This window comes from Cyrtonyx montezumae, unplaced genomic scaffold, assembly GCF_038088225.1.
Source record: "Cyrtonyx montezumae isolate F1298 unplaced genomic scaffold, pur_monq_1.0 scaffold_3, whole genome shotgun sequence".
Taxonomy (NCBI): Eukaryota; Metazoa; Chordata; class Aves; order Galliformes; family Odontophoridae; genus Cyrtonyx; species Cyrtonyx montezumae.
This window is the reverse complement of record NW_027072034.1, coordinates 136,014,618-136,038,565: the sequence shown is the minus strand read 5'-3', so window position 1 is coordinate 136,038,565 and position 23,948 is coordinate 136,014,618.

The following is a 23,948-nucleotide window of genomic DNA, read 5'->3' as shown; positions in this document are numbered from 1 at the left end:
AACAAAACCAGCAAAAAATATAGTGAAGTATTCAACTTTCCTTTATAAAGAAAGAATAAAAGAATAAAAAGGGTGCAAACATAGGGTAGCAGACACATTATGCTTCAGTTTTAACCAGTATCACTCATATGTGACTATCAGCATCTGTCTGATGCAAGGAACTGCTCAGTGTTTGTTAAAACAACATTGCTCTATGAGGCAAAGGGCACTCTGTGGAGCAAAGAAAACTCAAACAAAGATCTAGAAAAGAAGTCCAGAGATTTGGAGGTTTAGATAATTCTCTCCTAAATGTGAAATTCTAATTGTTCACAATAACTCCTGTGAACTCCTATGTTTTTTTACAGATTAAAAACAAAAATTCTCACTGCAGTTTATATCTGTTCTTCAATGCTTTTCTTAAAATAAATAAATAAATAAATAAATAAATAAATAAATGCAGATATTTATGACTTCAAAACAGTTTGGTTACTTTGCAGAAATCAGAGCTTCTTGCCTATAAGTAGTTGGACGGCAGCCACCAGATATCTAATGCTTACCTACCTTTAAACTCTATTATTTGTAATTGTTTTTGTGGCAGCGCAACACATTGGAGAAGGCTGTTATTTACTGTTCAAAGACAGACAGACAGGAGGCCACAAGTCAAAGCACAGTGCTGATTTAGCTAGGACAGTAGTTGAGACACTTAACACCATGTGCCTTAGGTTTCTTACCAGGGATATTTCAGACCTGCACAGGGACCATATAAGGATAAATTAAGTGTCAGTAAAATGTGTGACACACTTATATTTCTGGTAGACATGTAGCAGTGAATAAACTGAGGAAGGGATAAGGGCAAATTTCAAAGCCCATTGAAATTTCTGATATGCTTTGATTAACTTTATTTAAAGCTTATTTAAATTTCCAATTGATAGTAACACGGTACAAAACAAACAATAATTTTATCTGTCTCAAAAAATCTAAGGCATGGAGACAAAACTGGAGAACAAATAAGAGAGAAGAATGTGCTCTATTTTACCATCACAGAGATGCATGTATAACAGATAAACATCCTCCCTTTTGTGCTGGATCAAGAGCCAAGGGAGATACTGCATACTTGAAGCCATCAACCACTTAAAACTGCTATTGTCAAAGCAATTTTTTACAGCAGACTGATTTGTATGCAGACCGTTTTTAATAGCATAGAAAGAGTTTGGGACCATGTGTTCGAGTACACAAGTGATTTCCAAAAGACATTTGAAATGTAAAAATTCTAGAGGCTGCCTCCTTCCTTTCTCTCCTTCCCTGAAACATGCATACACATGTACACACGCACCATCAACTTCCACTGACATTTCTTCATTACTATGAAGAAGCTCAGGCTCTCTTGAGGGATTTTGCAAAGCACTGCTCCTCTTTTTAAGTAAGGCTACACACTTACATCTCTACAAATGATTTCCATAAGTTTATATTCCATCAAAACATATGATTTCAGATCTTAAGGTGTAGAAGTAATGTTAACAGTGTCCTCCTATGAAGATTTTAAGCTCTTTTGAATTCAATTTCAGTCTTTCTGGTAGCTCCCACTTGTCAGATTTGCACAGGGCATTGGGACGTTCTTTGGCATCAGAAGGTGCAGCCAAAGAATAAAATGTCCTCAAATCCATACTGCTAAACTGAAATCTTCACTTCTTTGATCTCCAAAAAGGTCATGCATTGGTGCAGTGTTAGAAAATCATAAGATACCTGCAGGAGATGCTAGCTTTCAATAGTAAGAAGGTTAAAATCAAATAAAGTATTGAAATACTTTAATGTCCTTTTATACTTTGTTTAATACTTTGGAATGGCCACAAGTTGTGCCAGGGAAGATTTAGATTAGACCTGAGGAAACATTTTTTTTTCTGAAAGAGTGGTCAGGCACTGGAATGGCCTGCCTAGGGAGGTGGTTGAGGCACCGTCCCTAGCGCTGTTCAAGAAGCGTTTAGATGAGGTGCTAAGGGATTTGATTTAGTAGCTTAGGGGGTAATGATGGTGATAGGAGAATAGTTGGACTAGATGATCTTGTAGGTCCTTTCCAACCTAATGAACCTATGAACCTACTTTTGTAGAGTATCACAGTATATCATCTGTGTTAGAGTTCCACGTGGTCACCACAGCATTTAGGGCAGATGAAGTGATTTGTCTTTTAAAAACCAGCATATTTAGACAGAACCACACTTCCCTCTTAAGTAAGTGAGCACCAATCAAGGATTAATATTAATCCTGAGTTTAAAGTTTTGTGGGAAAAGCAATGACTTCTTTTTACTGTGAAGTTGCTGGAACCATGTAATACAGATGTAAGCATCCTATTCGAGACAGGAAACCAAGAAGCTAGATATTTTGCAATTCCATTTCACAATTCCATTCCACTGCACTTTCCTCACGCTAACAAAAGTAACAAAAGAATGTTTATTTCCTTTGTACTCCAGACAATAAGCTGTGGTGGCATTTACTGTTTAGGTTTCAAGATAAGCACATGTGGAGTTCAAAATACATTCATGCCAGTGACGAGATAAAACAGAGATTATGAGAATCATAGGGTAGACTGTATGAAAAAAATATATTATGACAGTTATGAACAATGTGGTACTTCAGAATATCTACATCAAATGATTATTTCCACAGTGGTATACAGTGGTGTTAAAACTTACATGTAGTTTGCAGCTCTTACTTGGACAGTCTATAGCCTAGATTTTTTAAAACATGAGTTAGAAAAAAAACACGGTGGTTATACTTTAGAGATATCACTGTAAAAAAGAAAAAAAGAATTAGAACTGAATTTTGTAGCATTTTTCATTTTAAAAGGTTCTGTAAGACATTAAGATGTCGTGGGTTAAATGAGAGAATGGAACTGGGACTCGTGTATTTTATTCCTGCTCTTACCTTAAGCACTGCTTGATTCTCACTGAACCACTAAGTTCCCTGCTGGTACCAGGGGAAAAGTAATTCTTTTTAGAAGGAACATAGAGCCCTGGTCAGCAGAACTATGGTGCAAGGAACATTGCAGGGAGCAACAACTTCTGCTCTTGTGTGTAGAGGCCCAGGAGGAGCAGCATCAGTTAGCACTGCCTCAGGCTCCATTGGTTTTCAGGACATTTTTTGTCATGTCCATATTTGCCAAGCAAAAGGGGATATACCATTGCTGCTTTGGGCTTATCCAAACATGTTGCAGTGTGACAGGATTTGCTGCAGCAATACCATTTGTAAAGCAACTTCAATATTTCTTCAACATGACTTCTTTTTGGGCTTTTTCCTATCTTCACCAATAAATGAAGAGAAATAAAAATCAAACTCTTATGGAAGATAGAGAAATATTTCTACATACAGAATTTCAGTATTGTTTGAGTGCTCTACTGTGGTTCATTAGGAAAAAATGTTTTAGGGTAACAACCTCCATTATAGATGCAGTCTTATATCTCTCCTAAGATTCCATTCTCAATTATGGCCTGTGTAATGCTACCTACAGACAGATGCTGCCATAATTCAGGAGAGGTGTACTGAGAAACTCACTCCAAACATACATTATGTTCAATATCCTATATTTTTTAATTCATGCATAATTCCCAAATAACAGGGAGGCCACAGAGAGTGGCCTGAATGACTAAAATATGCATTAATTGTAGTGGAAAACCAGAAAGCCTTCTAATCAGGGTGCTGGGCTTATCACTGCAGTTTCCTGCTTTTCATGATGGTCAGTTCCAATCGATAATTCAGGAAAGTGCCAGGCCATCGGATATAATTAAAAACAGTAACTCTCCAGTGTTCAGATGCTGCAAACTGAGGTGTTAGTACAGTCTCGTGTAGTTGCAGTAGAGAACCTTGTAAGGTGAAGTGGATTGCATGAGCAGGAGAAGGGATTTAAGTGTCCTTCAGTAAACAAACAGCTGTAATTCTTAAATGTGTCTGCACTCTAAGTGATTTCTGTCACGTTTGAGGTAAGGATCTTCTCTAAAGCCCTTGCCTTGCAAGTAATGTCTTTCTCTCTGTCTTGCTCATTGTGCCATCTGAAATCTCTTTTCTTCCTAATTTTTCTTTTCCCGTGCTTTATCAAAGAATTGTGATTCATAAAATTCCAACATATACAAAAAATTAAAGATCATTTAGAAATGGGAAAATTTAACAATCACTATACAGAAAATTAAAATTTCACATCTTTTTTCTACCTGTCTATGTCAAATGGGTGAATTCCACAGAAAATTTAATTTTTGAATTCTTGTGCTAATTATGTATTACAAGATAATGTATTTTCACACGTAGTCTACCAGTTCAGATTGATTTGTATCCCACTGATAACTGGAATTGTGAATGAAAAGTTTATTTCTTTTATTAAATAAATAGACTTCCTGAGATTTTCCTCCCTTATATTCAGTGCTACAGTATTGAATATGTTTGAACATTTTCATCTTTTTTCTATAGGGATAACTTGCATTATTAGGAGAGAACATTTTAGAATTGAATACAATTTATCATTTTTGAAGTAGTAGTTACATCGGCTTGAAATATTATAGCCAACTCTCTATGTAGTATTGTTTCAGCACAACATCTTCTGGTGTTCCAAGGGTAAAGTTTAGATATTGAGCACTCCACATGGGAGGAAGAAAGGGTTATGTGCCAATAGATTCAGGCTGCACAGTCCAGCTGTGCCCTCTGACCCCATGTCAGGATGAGCGGCAGATGCTCACAGTTTCCTCTCCCTCCCTCCCAGCAGTGGTTTCCTCCCAGGGAGGTTCCAGCCCATCCCTGGGCCCCAGCACCAACCACAGCACCACTCAGTCTGCCATTGAGCTGTCAGCCCGAGAGAAATCCCTCTTTCACTTTTTGCTCCAAATATATCTCCAAAAATAAAGCAAAACCAAGCTTAGATTCCCTGTCTGCCACTGTACAGGTGTTTGATAGATTCTCTCAATGACGAGAGGAAATCCAAAAGTCCTTCTACCATTATTTAAAAATGTCCTTTATAGTACTCAGCAAAGTTGCCTTGAACAGATGAAATCTCTGGAAACAGATGAGCAAACTGTAGTGCTTGAGAGCTCCATCCACCTGAGCACAGAGACATGTGCTCACAGCCTGTTCTGAAGCCCATGCTCCTGTGCTGTGCTGGATCAAGCCCTTTTGTTCCTCATTTAGGACACAATCTGAAAATTTATGCCACCATGCGGGGTTACATAATTCAGTTGTACTGGAGAACTGTAAGCCAACAGAAGGTCTTTGCTGGCAAAAAGAAACTAGAAAGGAATAGAACAGCCTTTGTATTATCCGGTCCTGTCCATTTTTTATTTCACACTGAAATATACTTGTTCCTGTGATATGCTCCAGTGGATTTTGTTAGTCTCCTTTGATAAAAGTGGCACAATCTGATGCAATAGCTCATATGGAATACATATGAAAATCACTTGATTTGTATTTGTGCTTTCTTTTTAATATTAAAAACAATCAGGGAAAAGAGTATTAAAAGAATAATATGCTGGTAGCAGAACCCAGTAGAAACATATGGGGCAGTCATGTTGTGCAGAAAAGCAAGCAAATGTGCAATGTAAAATTTAACTCATTCACTCTCAGAAACCAGTCAAACAATCTACTCCAACCCTGTACTCTTGAAGCTGTGTTGCTGCTATTCATTTGTTGTACCTCAATGTTTAGAGAAATTTCCAACAATCTTCTTCACACGTATCACAAATCAATAAAATAAATCTTCAATTAAGAGATCTGAGGACAGGTTGCTCCACCTGCTTGTATGCAACCACAAGACCATATGTAGATAATTCATCAACCTTTTGACTGTGGCTTACCAGTGGCATCATCACCATAAAGAGAAGGAGTGAAGAGAAGCGTCTGTTCAGTTGGCTGGGATTGCTCTGGTGTGATTTCAAGCAGCAAAGCAATCACTGCAGATCACAGATGAACATCAGGAACCTAAATGAGAGCAATTTGAGTAGCAGCTTGTATGTACCACCGTTTAAAGGAATAAAGTAATATACAGTCAGAGCCAGCAGAGGGGGCTTCCTTTTTAGGGTTTGACTAGGAGCGAATCCAGGTGCAGGAGTGTGAAGATCTTTGTGTATTTTGTAATTGCTGAAATATTTAACCCTATTTCTGATATATCACCTTACTTTGTAAAAGCATAAGGTAGCTGCAGAGTAACTAATCATAAGCATATTTTAAAATACATCCCCCTTCCCAGATTTATGCTTGTTGGTCATGGTAAAAAAAAGTTTATATAGCCCATGTATAACTTCTTTCTTTTTTAAAGGAAGCTATTTCTGTTGCTTAATTCCAGGTAGACTTCACCTAGGTGATGTTTTCATTGCAGCAGCTCCCACTCTGTGAAGTAGTATGAAGTGTCACTGACATTCTTTAAACTGCTGTTTGCCTTTGAACATTTTTTTTTCAGATTTCCTCAGGAATTCTCTATAATGAATGTAACATTTTACTGACTCTACATCACTACTAGGGATGCTTAGACCACATGACTGAGTAAAACCACCAGCAAAATATCCCCATTACCATTATGTTTCCAAAAGAGCCTATTGTCTAGTCAAATGCAGTGACAAAGGCTTCTCAGTATGTGCCACTGTTACCCTAGAGTTCCTTCCCTAGGGGAAATCAATAGCTATTAATAAAAATAAGAATAATAAAATAAAAATTAAAAAAAGAGCCTAAGTTGAAATTTGTAAAAGCAGCTTTTATTGAGTGGCCTAAGTTGAAATTTCTCTTGCAGGGCTGGCACTGTCAGCCTGATTCCCAGCTCAGAGCACAATACGCTAATTTGAATCACAGTCTTCAGAAGAGCAGCCCACTGGTGTTAGGAAGGATTAGAGTTCTGAGCCATCAAGCCAGTTTCAAGACTTTTCCTATTATTTTGATGTTTGATAGCAAGCTTAAATTAAATACTTGGAAGATTACATTTTGCTAAATAACGTTGTGAGTGCACAGTTTCTGCAGTCAAGACATTCTTTCACCCGAGAACATTTATCTTTAAAAGGTAGCACATTTCCTTGGATGGCAGCCATCCCTGGCAGCAGATCTCAGCACTCAGTAGGAAACCCATGTATTTGAGTTCTGAACTAGCCCATACTGGAATTAAAACACAACACTAACAGTCAGAATCAGTTGTTCTTAGTGGGTAAGTGCTTTATACCTGCATGGGGATATAAGAAGAGCCTCAAGTTTAAATCCTGTTTTAGAAAATGCTGTGATTAACTGCATGGCTTCACTTATTGTTGAGGTAACAGATGGAAGTGCCACAGTGAAATATTTCCTTTTTATTTACAAACAATAGAAAGTCATTGTACTGATAGGAATTAAAACATTACAGAAGCATTGGTTCCACAAGCTTAAATTCTTTCATGCTACCACATGCATTTTTCATGGAAAGTCAACATCTTTAACATTTTTGCACTGTCTGAATTTATCATCCATAACTTTTTTGTGATTCCTGTTCAAATGAGTTTGCTTCTTTAGAAAGAATTATGTACCTACAGTATAATGAGCTAATTAACTAAAGAACAAAAGGTGCCTTCTGTTATATGTGAGACTTGACTAGCTCTCAGACGCAGGCAACACATTCTTTATTTTTAAAGGCAATCTGTATTGCTGATTTTGATGTCAGATGCTCTGTATCATTTTGCACAATGCCACAAAAGGACAGATAAAATGTTAAAATGAAAATTAGCTTTAGAAAATTCTTTAAAAAGTGCCACATCTTACCACCTGTATTATGAATTTTGAGGTTTATAAAAGATGTGCACTTTGATCAATTGCAACCTTTCCAAGAGAAAATAATAACTTGAATGGTTTTTGAATAGCAACAGCACTGAGCAATGGATAAAAAAAAAAACCCCAAAAAAAAACAAGGCATGGAATTTATTAAATATTAATTCTATTGATTCACAATAAAAATCTTTGTTTATTGCAGTACATTAGAAATATTTTTTCTTTATTCTAAACCATTTCTCCACAGATAAAGTACAACTTGTCAATGCCTGTAAAGACCTCTTAGCTAGCTGGAAATGCCTCAAGCACAAAGAACAGTAAAATATTTTTTAATGTTGTAGACTTAGATTTCACCACCTTTAACAAAATATGTTAAAATTATGATTTATAACATGGATAGAAGTGAATGGTAATTAATACATTTACTTTTAACCAGTAATAATTATCATTGCACCGTTGAACAACCTCAAAAGAATCTAAAAAACTCTGCAAAAGAATCTGGCAGATTCTCTGACCTGTGTCAAAAAAGCATTGCCTGTGTCCAGGGTTTATAAATAGGTTTATGAGTAAGCAGAAAGGTAAAGGAGTTACACATCTACATAAACACAAAAGACAAAGACTTTTCTTCTAGATTTCCTCTGGAAATTATAGTAATAATTCCATTATCTGTAAACACATTTTGTGAATTAAAGTTGATGAGCCAACAGCAAACCTCCTGACCAGACAAGGGTCCACGTTGGTCTTCCTGGAATCTGTGAAGCAGAGGGTTTGGAGCTGGTCCTCTCTTGTGTGGGTCAGCTCAGCCCTAAGGGCTGCAGATAGCTGCACTGCTAAAACCAGAATAAGTAATAGACTGTAACTGTATATTTCTTTCTCTCCTATGTGTCTCCAGAAATCAGTACAATAAGCCAACTTCCTATTTTGTGGAGATTCATCTCTGGGTGTATATTTACATTAAATTCAACTTCTGTATGTACAACATCAAGCATGTAAGCAGATTCCATGTGTTCAGCAGAATATCAACCTTACAAGATAGATATTCTGTTATCCTTAGTAAGAGCTCACAGTTTTATGGTACCTTTTTCCTATACTTTGATAGAGAAGTGCTTGGAAACATCTTAAGCATACTTTCATAGTAATTTTTCATTTTAAAGGTGTCCTGCAAAAGCAGTCTAAGCAGTGTGAACAGTAGCATTTGGTTATCAACTACACAAAGGGCATAGTCTCTCAGAACTAAAACAGCCTCTGTAAAAAGGCAGATAGCCACTGTTTTCATTAGCATGAATGGACAATAAGATGGCAATTAATATGTACCTTTAGAAATAAGGAAGAGTTTCCTATCATCACTATTAATCAGTTGCCTTCTCTGGGGATACTCATTCTCTTGGGTGATACAAGTACATGTATGCAGACCCAGAAACTCCCACTCCTCTTCCTTCTCAGCTGCAGAAAAGTTCTCCTCCAAAGGTCAGCTGCCAATTGGTATGTACATACATTCACACATGGGTTGTCGGAGGAATAAATTCCAATTTGGGTACAGGAGCATATAGATCACAGAATCACAGAATTCTAGGGATAGGAAGAGATCTCTGGAGATTATCTAGCCCTATCCACCTGTAGAGCAAGCTTCCTAGACCAGGTTGCACAGGTAGGGGTCCAGGCGGGTCTTGAACTCCTCCAAAGAAGGAGACTCTATAACCATTCGGTGCAGCCTGTGCCGGTGCTCCATCACCCTCACTGTGAAGAAGTTCCCACACACATTTGTGTGGAACTTCCCATGCTTCAGTTTGTGGACATTTCCCCTTGTGCTATCACCCCACACTGCTGAGAAGAGTCTCGCCTTGTCCCTTTGCCTCCTGCTCCTTAGATATTTATAGACAGGGATAAGATCCTCTGAGTCTTCTTTTCTCAAGGCTGAACAGACCCAGGTCTCTCTGCCTTTCCTCATAAGGGAGGTGTTCCATGTCTTTTATCATCTTTGTATCTCTCTGCTGAACTCTTTTGAGGAGATCCCTGTCTTTTTGGTACCAAGGAGCCCAGAACTGGACACAATACTCCAGGTGAATCCTCACCAGGGCAGAGAATAGGGGAAGAATCACCTTGCTTGGTCTGTTGGCCACTCTCCTTTTAATGCACCTTAGGACTCCATTGGCCTTCTCGGCCGCCACTGCACACTGCTGGCTCATGGCCAAATTGTCATCCACCAGGACCACCAGGTCCCTCTCCTCAGAACTTCTCTCCAGCAGGTCATCCCTCAACCTGCACAGGTGAACGCAGTTATTCCTCCCTAGGAGCAAGACTCTACACTTGCTCTTGTTAAACCTCATCTGGTTCCTCTGTGCCCAGCTCTCCAGCCTGTCCAAGACCCCCTGAATGGAAGCACAGCCTTCCAGCATGTCAGCTGCTCTTCCCAGCTCAACATCATCAGCAGACTTTCCAAGGGTGGATTCTATCCCCTCATCAAGGTCACTGATGAAAATGTTGAACAAGAGTAGAGCCAGCACTGACCACTAAGGAACACCGCTAAGTGCAGGCCTCCAACTGGACTCTGAGCCACCGACCACAACCCTGTGAGCTCTGCCAGTCAGCCAATTCTCGACTAATTTACTTCAATTTATTTGTAATGTTATAAATAATTTATAATTACAAATTAGAAGCTGCTTCCCTTTCTCCAAGAAACTACAAAATGATGAAGGTTCTTTCTAGCGACATTATACCCACCAAGATTTTTTCAGGAAGAAAAATGCAAAAGCAGGAGGATACAGAAGAAAAAGACTGTCTACCACCTACCTCCTCTTGCAGTCAGAGTATTAGTTAGGGAGAACTTGTAAAGAGCAAAGGCTGAGTTCAGCAATGGAAAGGAAAAGCACTCGAAAAATGCAAAAAAAAAAAAAAAAAAAAAGCTACTAACCTGATAATATATTGTGCCTTCATCATACCCTGGACACAGGAAATGCTTTTTTGACATCCATTTCCTTTAAAAAAATAATAAAATAAAATGTAGGTAATGAAAGTGGGTTTACATGTCAGGATTGTCCAGAGTAAACTGAAGAACATGTTTTTAGGTGAAACTTTTTCCTGTCCAAAATCTATTTAAAAATAAAAAATGAAAAAATTAGTTATCTCAGTGAGGTAATAAATAATAAAATCCATAACTTTTCAACTCTGCTAATAAGCAGTTCAGAAAAAGAAAAAAAGTTACTGATCCTTCCTCTTAAGTGAATTTGTAACAGCTATAAAATAGTCATTGAACAGAAGTATTCTGTGAGAGTATGAATCAGAACTTTAATAATAGTGGTTAGAAATTATCATTATTTGCATAGCCACACACTTTTATTTAGGTTATGTGAAAGTACACACAAAAAGAGAAGAAAAATAACCTGAAAAATAAAAACCAAAAATGTTAATTTCTGAGGACAGTAAATAGGTTATACATTGTTAAAGTTTATCACAGATTTTTGTAGGTGTGTTTTTCATTAAGTTAAGGGAGAACATTTCTTTAATCACAGTATAAATTAAGAAAATAGTTTTATGTATATAAACATTAAAATGCATCTATGAACCTATGAACCTATGAACCTATGAACCTAATTTCTTATTGGCTGAAGCATCATATAATTGAGCACTTGATAATAGATTACTAATTTTAATAATCAAGATTTATTCAATCTAGTTAATTGCTTAGTAGTAGATCTAAAAAGTTTAATCCTTGTTGCAACTACTTAAAAAATAAACCCAACAATATTATAATTTGGTATGACAGTCAAGACTGCAAGTGTAAGATCATTAACACTTCACAGGTTATACCCTGAAGTAAATCTTACAAGAAGTTCACATAAATAAGGACAGATTTACACAATTATGTAGTTATGAGTATCACTGCATTTCTAACCATAAGTGAATTCTTCTCAATTTGCTATTCATTTGACTTTGATATGCATAAAAACCGCAATCCAACAGAAAACAAGTCAACTCATTTTTCCTTTTTTCTTTTTTGGTTTCAGGACATTTATATACCAGGTAGAGGTATATGAACCCAGACGGTTTCATCTAAGAGAATTTTTGCTTGTGAAAGAATTCAGAAAAGTTTCATTTGTTCCACTTAGGTTTGCATTTTTGCCTATTGTTTGACTGGAATTCTACAAAAGAATTATGAAGAGTTAAAGAAAAGTTAAATTTGGCAAATACAAGACAAAACAAAAGATTCTTCTCTGGAAAAAAAAATGCTCAGAATAATGATAACAAAAAAAAAATTAGATAAAACCCTCATGATAGTAACATCAATATTTTGGAACTTTTTAAAAATAAAAGATGCAAAGACAAGGGATCTCTTTACTTTGCAAGGGAACTCTTCATTGGTATTTGAAAGTGAACAACTCAGAAATGATACTGTGGCACACTATGCTTTCATCAAACACATTAGCTTGTAATATTTCTCACCTCTATGGAGTTACTGATGACATTATTTGGTTTTTATGTGATAGGGAACAAAGGGGAATTGGGAATGCATTATTTCAGTAGATTATAAATAACTCTACATTAAAGACCCATAGTCTTGAAAGATGTGCTGCTCTCTTTTCTTTTCAGGAACACAGTAGTTTTTAATTTTCACAGTCATAATTTTTATATTACAATAAATACAAGATCTGTTTTGTTTTATTCTGAAATACTACAACATTACTAACATAGTGCTGTATTGATATGGAGGTCCAGTGTTGATTTTTTTTTCAGTAACCTTGGGAATCTTCAGGACCACTACATGTTTGCTAGTATGCCAGAGAGATACTGTTGACAGTGGGTATTACAATTCTGTTTTACAGAAAAGGCAAACAAATCCACACACTCCTTCCTCTTTCTCACTAAAGAAAAATCCTCACTGACGAACATACTAATTTACTCTGGAAAATATCTAATGATAATATTAAATTATAAATATCTAATGTTAATATAAAATCCTAGGTAAATACGTCTCTTCAGAAACCCAGGAATTTATCATCATGACAATGTTTAGAAGAAGTGATGTAAAATTCTGAAGAGTATAGCTTATGACAGTAATCAAGGAATTTCAATACTTTATTAAAATATTTCAGCATTTTATACTATCATATTCTTTGTTAGTTTCACTAAATATTATTACTGATAGTCAATAGACAAAAGTGTTTCAGTACCTCTGCCCCCACAATCGAGTTTTTAGGTTGCAGAAATTCAATCTTCAAATGTTTCAATGAACTCTATGAACATATAAAGGGTGAGGTTAAATTCACAGCATTTTAAGTTTGAAGTTTGTGTATTATATCTTTTTAAAAATGTATACAATGTTGTCCATCTGACCACACTAACAGTTTGAGAACTGTTATGTTACTCATTTTTTCCTAAATAACACACAAACAGGTAGTACTTGTGCTTGTCATCATTTTGAACTCTTTGAATTTAAAGCTCTTCTTTATGAAATATTAGAACTACATGCTTAGATCTGGTACTTGAGACATCTTCAAAACATGTTTGGTTAGCATGTTTCTGATTGAAAACTGCATTCTTCATGAGATGCCAAAATAATATCCTTAATTATAACTTGACAAAAACATGAATTTCATTGATGGAAAGTTCCGACTCTTTAAGACTATCTGAACATCTACAGAAAGCTAATTGGAAAATATGACAAGATTTAAAAAAAATACTTCCTACTGTTAAAGACATTTTCATTAATCACAATCAAATGTTATTTATTTTTTATACCCTGCTTTTAGACAGCTCACATTTAGTACAATTTGGTGTAGTACACGAAACTATTTAAATATTGCTTTCAACTTTTTGGAGCCTTTTGTTTTACCAGACTTCTGTGTTACTTCACTGTGCAATTTACTGAAGGCTAGTAATTATTAGGACATGTGGTAGGCGTTTATCACCAGTAACATCACACAACCCACTCTATGATCAAGATACAATAGGGCAAATGGTACAATTAAAGGCACATTCTTTGGTGCATAACAATAGAAGCCTTGTGACATGGAAAGATTAAGAAAAGACTCAAACATCTTTAAAACTACTCATTACCACCCGTAAAAATGTGCATGTCTGACCTTTATGGTAATCAGTAGTACACCACTTGTGCATTATGGAGCTAAATAAGCTTTATTTTAGACACAAAGAATTCTTTGCAGTGACCCGCAGTTAACTTAGCTGATCTCAGAGCTCACGCTTACAATGAATCAACCCATTGCTGGTCATAATGATAGGCCATCATCTTTATCAACCAGTTTATGATGACAGGCAGAAAACTGTACCATAGATTTTCCTGACAAGTGGAGTAGTATTTAAATGTTGACTGCTACATACATCAGATTAACAAGGTTGCAAAGTTACTGAGAATCCCATTCCCTGAGGTGCGGATTCACCCTGTGGTACTATTATACCATAAGGTATATCAAAGATAATTGCTTAGTTTATTATCCTGTTGTCTTTTATGTCAGCCCCTAATTGTGAATTCAGAAGCTTCTTGATCTCCCAGTTCCTTATGGACCTGTTATTAACCCCATTCAGTTTAATTAGGATTTATTACTATTTTTAATTTTAAAGTGCAGAATTTTTTTAAAAATAGAAGTTTCCAAATAACATACAGTTTATTCATACAGCCTCAGTACAGGAGCTATCGGTAGCACATCGAGTCAGCTTTTTAAAGACAAGTCTTTCAAGCTTCTTTTCTATTCCTTTCCAAAATTTGGTATATCAAGTTTGAGAATTTTTTAACCAGATTCTTTTATAATTTTATTATTCTATTGAGGATCATGTAAAAATTTCTGTAGTAAAATCAGATTATTATTGTTCTTTATAATTTTAAGGAACCATCCTAACAGGATGCCATCTTCTCTACAATCCTGAAAAATGGTGGTCAAACTTTCACAGTCCTTGTGCTGCACTTACAGAGAACAATTTAAATGCATTCCTCATAAATACCACATGAAACCTAAAGAACCCAGAAACAGTTAAAAACTATGGCCTGGCTAGTACAGATAAGTAGTCATTCATAATTCCTCCTAATGTATACAATATTAATCTGTATGTACCTAGAAAATCTGACTACTTCCTATACTTCAAAGTCATTGCCTTTGCTATGAGACCTAGAAAGTGCTTCAGGATTCATTATGACATGTGGAATATATAAGCAATAAGGCATGACAGGGAGTGTGGTTATCATAAGATAATCACACCCCTGGGTCATTACAAAGCATGAGGTGCAGCCGAGCACCTCTCTTTCCCCCTGGGGTGTGATTATATCATGATAAGCACACTTCATGCAGTTACCTTATTGCTTTTATAAAAAGTCTTTGTTGGGAAGAAAAACTGTATTTTTTACTTAAAGATGATAAAGTTGGCAGTTTACAATGTTGAGCAGTACTTTCTGCTAAGCTCAATGGTTTATATGTATTAATCTACTCCTTTGGAATGTACATCTGCCAAAACCGATCTGAATTCATCAATCAAAGAAGGTTTCCATAATTCAGCATGTGTTCAAATGATCCTTCTGGAAAAGGACATGTGCATGTCCCAGACAATCCCATATCACTGGCTACTCACAGAACGCCTATTTCCTTTTTCCAAATTAAAAACAAAACAAAACCAACAACAAACAAAGTTACTTAACTGAAAGATAAAAGACATTTTAAACAGATGCATTTACAGGAAAATGTAGCCTTCAGTAAGTGGAAACGAATTCAACTTGACAAACAAGAAAAAGTTTCTAACTTGCTTTTGCCCCTGGTAGGTGATCTTCCACAAATTAAGGGTGACAACTTAATTTGGGGTCCTAGATAAACTACAAAATCCCACTGCTGTCATTCAGAATGTAGCCTAAGGGGTCTAATGTGATCTTTTGGATTTACAAACACCTGCCTTGGATTATGCCATATGTCTTCTTAGTGGCTCCAGGGGTGTATGCTCTGTCCAGTGTTCAGCTCATTTTGCGCCTTAAGAATGCATAACTGCACACAGGATATGAAGGCTTGCATCCATTTACAATTTATCAAGTGTGATGGCCATGTTCTGATTTCAGAAGCGTTCAGTGGTCTGGAAAAGGGCATATGTATGGGCTGAATTTGGCCCTGGGCCATTTATGAATACAGGTAACACTTTTCACCTAACATGAGCAAGACACAAATTCAACTGTTTAATTTAAATAGGTCCTTGTCACCATATCTTCCAGACTTAAGAGGCAGGGCTAAGAACACTGTCAGTATCCATGATGAAAAGGAAAAATTCCAGTAGCCTTCTGTCTTCCAGGATTGAATTTGACACAATGCTTTCGCTACACAATAATGCATAAAATCTTGCTTCTCCCAACAACAATTTGAACTCTGCACTTTGTCTTTACATTTTAATCACATAGAAGTACAAGATTTGCATATATTTATTTGATTATTCTTCTATCCCATGTTGCCAGTTTCTTTTTCAACTGTAAGTCCATTTCTTAATACAACTATTATAATTCTAACATTAAATATTTATATAAATATATATGTAATATACAATATATTAAAATTATATTCCCAAAGAAATGAAATTATATCACAAGATATATCTCTGAAGCATTTCCTTGGAAATATATGAATTTATCATGAGTAAAAATCTGCCCTTTCAAACAGAAATTAGTTACAGGATAATTTAATAAAAGCAACAGAAAACAACTGAGAAAAACAAGGACATAATTAAAAAATATTAAGCTGAGGTCAACAGTTTTCAGATGACCCATTTTTATATTGTTTGTATTATTTTATATTATGTGAGGAGATTTGCAAATAATTTTAGAAGTGGTATCCTTATCTGAAGGAGATGAGTTGCTATTACTCACTTCCTTAAAATGAAATGGAAACAGTGGATCTTAGTGGAGAAATTAATGTCAGCCCATTTGTTCTTAAAGCATATACTTTAAAAACTGCAGATAGTAAAATTACTGTCAATTAGTTTATAAAAGCATTACTAGTATTTCTTGACTCTGGAAGCACTAACATGTAGATATAGACTCAGTATTTCCATGTTCTGAAAATAAAGTTTTACTCCAAAACTCTTGCTCCACATTTTAGATTCTGGCTACGCGAGGAATACCAATCTAAACTAGGCTAAATAAGAATAGTACAACTTCTTTTTTTTCTTTCAGTTTATTTGAATTCAGTTTATTTATATTTCAATTTTATATGAGTAGAAATGGCAACACAATGCTTGGGTATGGAGAGTCAACCTTATTTCTGCTTCTGTATAATCTGAATGTTTTTCTTACATCTTATCGTCCTTTTTAATATAGAGCTCCTGTGTATGTTATAAAATAACTTGTTACCACACCACAGTTAATTATTTGAAATAGTATCATGATATGTTTGTTGATGAATTGCAGGATAGAAAGTATGGAAAGTATGGAAAAATGTCAGAAAGAGGGAATTTGTTAAGAAATATCGTTTGTGTAAATGTCATACTATATAAAACAAAGGTAGTACATCTAGAATTTTTTTATTAGTGTACTTCTACGCATTGAATTTGATCATGTCCTGATCTGCACTGAGGACCTCCAATAAAGGACTGAAAATACTAGTATTACATAGCATCAGAGAAGGTACATGCAAGTAACTCTCAATGGATAGGTGACTACCACCTTATAAAAACTGGTCATTAGGATGCATTTGTCCAACAGATTTCCAGTACTTTCTGCATAAAAGCAACAGTGGGTATTAGCATATTTAAAATCACTTTACTCCCTTGACTGGTAACCATGGCTACATTTACCTAGATTTTCTCTCCTCTGCAATTGGATCCCAGAACAGTGGGCATAAGCAGGTTTAGAAGTGGCTAGTAATAGTTAGCCTCTGCTGAGTTGCTCCAAGTAGTATTGCTAGTGAAGGCTCCTCTGCTAGGGAGAACTTAGTGGGAGCACAGGAACTGTCTTATTAACTTACTAGAAAATACTCCTTATTCATCACAGCCCTTGCTATCTTGCAACAAACTTCACTTTGGTCAGAGAGCAGGACGTACATCTGTTCTTCGGAAAATTACATCTTTATTCCCAATAGCTAGACTGGTTTAAAAAATGTATCTGAAGCTTTAATACTTTCTATCTTCTTCAAGACTGGATTTTTCTGATGTCTGTGTGTTTTTTGTTTTTTGCTTGTTTCTTTATGGATTAATTGGTATACATCAGGATACAGTTGTTATTCAAATAAATTTCCATCCCTTATTGCAAATCTTAAATTTATTACCTCCCTGACATCAAGTAGCAAATCAGCTCCTCAGTTCAATCCTCTGTTAAAATATATTTCTTTTTACTAGGTTTGAATTCAAAGTCATTCAGTTTTGAGCACCCTCCTGATTTACAAGACAAGAACAGACTGTTCTCATTTATCTTCATCATTTCAACTGACTCTACTTTTTTTTTCTACTATTCTCTAAGGTAAATAAAATTAATTTTCATTGCTTAGTTTTAATATTCCCCTCCTGTTTCTCAGTGCCTTTTACCAAATCTCTCAAAGGTCAGCAATGACCCTACACAGTACTTTAGATGAAGTCATGCCTTCATTTCAGAAAATAGCATTTAAAATTTTTCTATTTCCTCCCATTCTCACTGCATACAAATATTTACTTCCCATTTTAACAGTAAGAATATGTGGAGCAGATAACTTCACTGAGTTGTCTTCAAAGTTTCCAAGGTTTCTGAAATGAAAATGCTTATTGAGCTTGGTGTGCCATGCTGTTCATAACTTTAAATAGTTCCTTTTGAAATTCCTCACAAGCACTGCTAATTTTCTGCAAAGTTTGCTTCATTGCTTTACACTACCCCTGAGGCAATCACATCCCAATTCTATAGCAATCTTCTGTTCATTTATAATATATTTTAAATTGTAATTTATTAATAACTATATTACATAATACAGGGCCACAGTTTAATCCATTAATCCATTGCTAGCATTTCTGATGGCAAAAAATATCATTTCTTCCTATTCTTTTTCCTTGTCTTGTAGAAATTTTTAGTAAAACAATTCTTGTCTGTCATCTAACAAGTACTTAGAGACTCTTAATAGCCTGACTAAAGGAAGGCCTGTAAAAGGCTTTCTTATTTTTGCACAGAAAATAACTCTGTATTTTAAAATACAGAATTTAACACATAAAAATTAGTTCTCCTTTTCCACACTCATGAAATTCTAGAAAATTATTGAAATAGTTTAGCTCTGTAAAGCTTTTCCTATCATATTCTGTATACTATTTAGATTTACTACCTACTATCCAGATTCTAATCTGACAGTATCTATTTCCTCTTTCTTAAATTCGTGTGTCAAGAAATCAAACTCATGCAAGTATAACTTCTACTAGCCTTAAATTATCTTTCTAAACATAACATTTGAAGTATAAGAAATTTTAGTCCCATAATTGTTTCCCAGTGTGAAGATACAATATATTTGCTAACCACTTCTCAAGTTCATATTTTAGCACTTTCCAACTTTAAAGGCTTCCTCTAAATCCGGAACACAGAGTTCTCACCTATTTTGGGGCAAACTTTGGGTCTACAATTTCTATAGAGAGATGCATTGGGTTCCACATAAGGAAGAAGTTAGATAAAACTGATAGCTTGAGTATATAGCTGTCTAGAAAACAAACACAGGATTCATGAACTAAGGAAAAAATAATTAATAAACCTATAAGGAAGGGAGTTTATACATTCAGAGCCCACTGCTGCACATTTTTGTTCATAAGCATGCTCCCATGCTCTGAAAACAGTGCCTCTTCTTTATGATGAATGCCAGTGGGTGCAATATTTTTCCACATGGGATAATTCATTGATACAACTTTGCACTTCTATGTCTGATGCCATTTTGTCAGACTGCCCTCTTCTGCCTTCTGATGCACATCAACAATACAGAATGAGACATTGGCAGGAAGGTTCAGCCTCTACTGCCATACCACCATTTGTCTCTGAAGTTGTGACCTACATAACACAGGAGGCATTACTTTCGGAGCAGCCCTCATACATACGCTTTACGTACAGATCACTGCCTCAACTGCAATATCTCTGAGAGGAAAATTATCATTTTTCTCCTCTCAGACATAGTATTGCTGACATAAAACATATTCAGATTGGAATAGAATTGTAATTAGGATAAATATTTGATGTCCAAAGTGCTATCATGTTAATATGGATGGTGTAGACAGATTTGCACGTAGCTACTGTATTGTCGTTGCCATTATATACTTCTGCTATTAAACAAATAAGAAAGATAGATTGAAACAGGCAATATCAAAACAGATTTACTTGAGCGGAGTTGTTAAGAGAGTCTTTCAGAAAATGAGGGCAGTAGAGCAAATAGTTACACCTCAGGAATGATAGTATACTGTAATCTACTGGGAATGATAGGCTTAGGCTCAGCAGAAACAAATTCATACTTTTTTACTGAGATGCAGTCTATACAGTACACCTAGGCTGATTATAGGGGATGGTGTGGAAAACACAAAGAGGCCATGAAAGATCCTGTAATGTTAGGGTTACTCTGATACACTTTACTTTAGTTTCAAAAGCTAAGACCTATTTCTCTAATGCTGTACTGGATCATTCTGGAATTTCTTATGCAGTCACAATTTCCCCTTAAACCAGTAACAGTTTCATGGAAATGTGAAGCAAAGGTTTAGTAAACAAGGCAAGGTTAATACATTTTCCAAGTACAGATATATTAGAAAAACAAACAAACAAAAAACCCCATACCTGTGCTTTAGCACGTCAAAAATTATAAAATCTTAATAGTTATTACGTATAACAAAATTATAGAAGTGTTATAAGTGGTAATTTTAAAGGCAAATGCCTGCAAAATAAAAGGGTATAGATTTCTCTTTTTACGGGGATTTACAGTACTCATCAACTTGTATAGTTCACATTAGCATCCAGTGACATTGCTTTGTCTGTATATATTTCTAGCTGTCAACAGAATGTCCTGAGGCAATCGCATCCTGATTCTATAGCTATCTTCTATTCTTTTATAATACACAAGGGTCTAATTTTCCATCAGCAAAGCATGAAATCATGTAAGAATGCCACATAACCAGCAAGTGCAAACAAGTAGCACTTTTTCTACACATAAAAATGCTTCGTAAAATAACAAATAAATTAAATCTTCTTGTTCAAGTAAAGTGCTTGAAAATCGAGACCATTTTTAGAAATTAGAGTACTCTGCACAGAAGTGGCCATGCCACACTGTTCCTCTCAACACGTGTACAGTCTCAGTGCATTATTTTGTGTGATAAAATCATTTCACTCAGACTGATGGTGGAGCTCTGTTTCCTGGACAGATAATACAGCTGCAAACAGCAGGAATATTAATTGAATTAATATAAGTATTTAACTGCTAGCAAGTTAACAGAAGTATTGTGCTGAAATTTGATAATGTAAGTTTACTGTTCCAACAGCAGTACATTTGCCCTATAGCTGTGAATCTTCCTATAGAGTGATTTATAAAAATTCAGTGGAGCAGAATGGGCACGCTGACTCTGTTATTTGCTGCTTTCAGTGTGCTAGTTTTTTTTTCCCTGTGATGTAGTTAGAGAAAATTCTAAGCCTTAGCAATTAAACCATTTCAAAATGTACCAGGGTATAGGTGCATACATGGTACTCAGTCTCTAACTCCCTATCTGGAGCATGTGCAGAGTTCTGCAGTATTTCCAGTCATCACCAGCAACCTCCTTCAGCAGCTCATGTACACTTGAACCACGTTCAGGACATATGGCTTCCTTGCTAGAGGAACCACAGAGACGAAGCTCAGTTTAGCCTCAGTGTACTGACTACAATTGCCAAAATCATATTTTTCCTCCCTGCCTCTCATATTTCTCCAACTTCAGGGGATTTTTAACACCCTTTTCTGTATAATGTACAGTTTATTTAGCACGTGGCTTTCAGATGTCTGGCTGCAAAGAAACCTGTTGTAATTTAAGGGAGACATGTTTTGAATAAAGTAGCTAGCACTTTTAATCTCTACTGTATTTAGTACAATAGGAGCTTTCAGAAAAAAAATGGATTTTCCAGGATAAAGAGGACCACATAGTCTATGTTCATGAAAGGAACTGACCCAGAATTTACATATATAACTTCCAGTAAATCTGCCTGTGTCAGCTCCTCACTGCTCTAGCAATGCCTTTTTAGCAATGAGCCTGTATATGACAACATCAGACAATATAAACTTGCTTTACCAAAAAAAAAAAAAAAAAAACAACCCAAAAAACAACCACCACCACCTAGTTTGGGGAAATATTTCCTAAATATGACAAAGCAAAGGAGAGATGTGATTTTATCCCCCTCTTTGATTGAAGGCAATAGAAGCAAGGATGATTGTTGCCAGAGCATATCAGACACGACTGAAGTGCTCAGCAGTGACTCACAGAAAGAATCCGGCACTGAGCCCATAGGGGAAAGTCCTGACCCTCCCCTCACTGGGGCAGCCTGGCCCACACTGGAATATGTGAGGCTGCCAGCCCACACAGGTGCAAGGATCTACTCTGAAATTAATCCCACAGCGCAGGAGTACTGAGAGTTGGCATCACCACACCCACAGCTAAGCACTCATTAATCAAGAACGGGTTTTCAGCAAGTTTTCACTGTTACTAGTCCTCAGGGGCCAAAGGAAGAAGACCATCTGTAACATCTGACAATCTGCTGCTCCAGTGTTCCTTTCCTTAAAAATGGAATTAAAGGAAATAATTATGCAGATAAATACCCTTCCGGACAGAGAAGCCACCCTGTAGAATTGGATTCAACTTGGACTCGAGTAAGCTCAGTTCAGTGCATGGCTTTGTAGCCCTCAATGAGCTAGCAGCCCAGTGCTAGCAGATGCCAGGTGCATAGTGAAGCAAGCAGCCTGTGCCCTCCTTTTACCTATGCTGCTACCCATAACCAAGGTAGTCCATGTTCAGCTTAGCTGTGCCCACCGGAATGAGGCAGAGGTACATCTGTTCTCACAGTCCTTCAGTCTGTACTGTACAAGGGGCACAGCAGCATTTCCCTTTCTCCCTGTGTCAGCTGAGACATGGAAAGCTGAATGGTTCAGCTGCTGAACCTACTGAGACCTACTTAAAAATCCATAACTGTGGCATTGCATGGTCTCTCCTCTGAGTATCCACAATCTGAGTAACCACTCTAACTTCTTTACATGCTTGGCGCATTCCTCTTGTCAGCAATGACAGTAAATTTACAGTGGAGTAAATTCTATCAGAGTAACTACAGGAAAAACTGAGAACTTTTGCCAATGATAAGCTGGAGAAACCCAGACAAAGCCAGTGTGCTATCCTGCTTGTAGTATTTTTTGTGGTTTATCAGCCCCTGAATGTTTTTGCATCACTTCTGCCTGTCTTGTGGGGCACATGTAGTAACACTACACCTTTTCAGGAGCAAAGCTTTCACCCACCTCTGCCACACCTTTTGCTAATATGTATACAGTGAACTTAAAGCCACATAACCAAACTTAATCTTTCTCATTTAGTACAATTGCAGATGCTCACTCAGCTATGTGCACATTTTCTGATTTACACCATTGAATATAATTACGTAGTGATATCAAACACCCAGTTATGCTTTAAGGCATTGGGCCAAGTTGACCTGTTTCATATATAACCCATATGTTACACTAAGATTCCACATATTCTAAACTTTCATATATAATCATTTCCTTTAAAATAAAAATATTGTTTCTAGCTTTCACAGTTGTAAAGAAAACCTGCAATTGTTAGCAGACTGTAAACTGGTGCAATGCCTAAGGCTGGGAACAGATGGAAAACTAGGCTCAGGAAAGAGTCAGCTCTACTTCTCTCATTTGCTCACTGGATGCTGATTTTAAAACCTAATGATGTCCCTTTAAAAGTTAACACTAGATATTTTGGCGAACACTTAAATACACAGGCAGTAGAGAGTGTGGGAATTAAGCCCTCGTAGGTCATAATGGGAAACAGAATAAATACAGGCAAGGAAAAGTGAATACTTCAGCAACACTACTATCTATGAAATGAATTATGAGAAAATAAGGAATAAATTATGCACAAAAGCAAAAGTTAAAAGAATGACAGGATTAGGAAACATCATGATGTGGGGAAATAGTAGCCATAAATTTACATCTCAAAATGAGAAATTAAAAAAGGCTTAAATAATCTCATTATTCTGAAAAATCCTTTTTCAATTGTAGCTTCTTTTCTAAATGTTTTCTTAATATCTG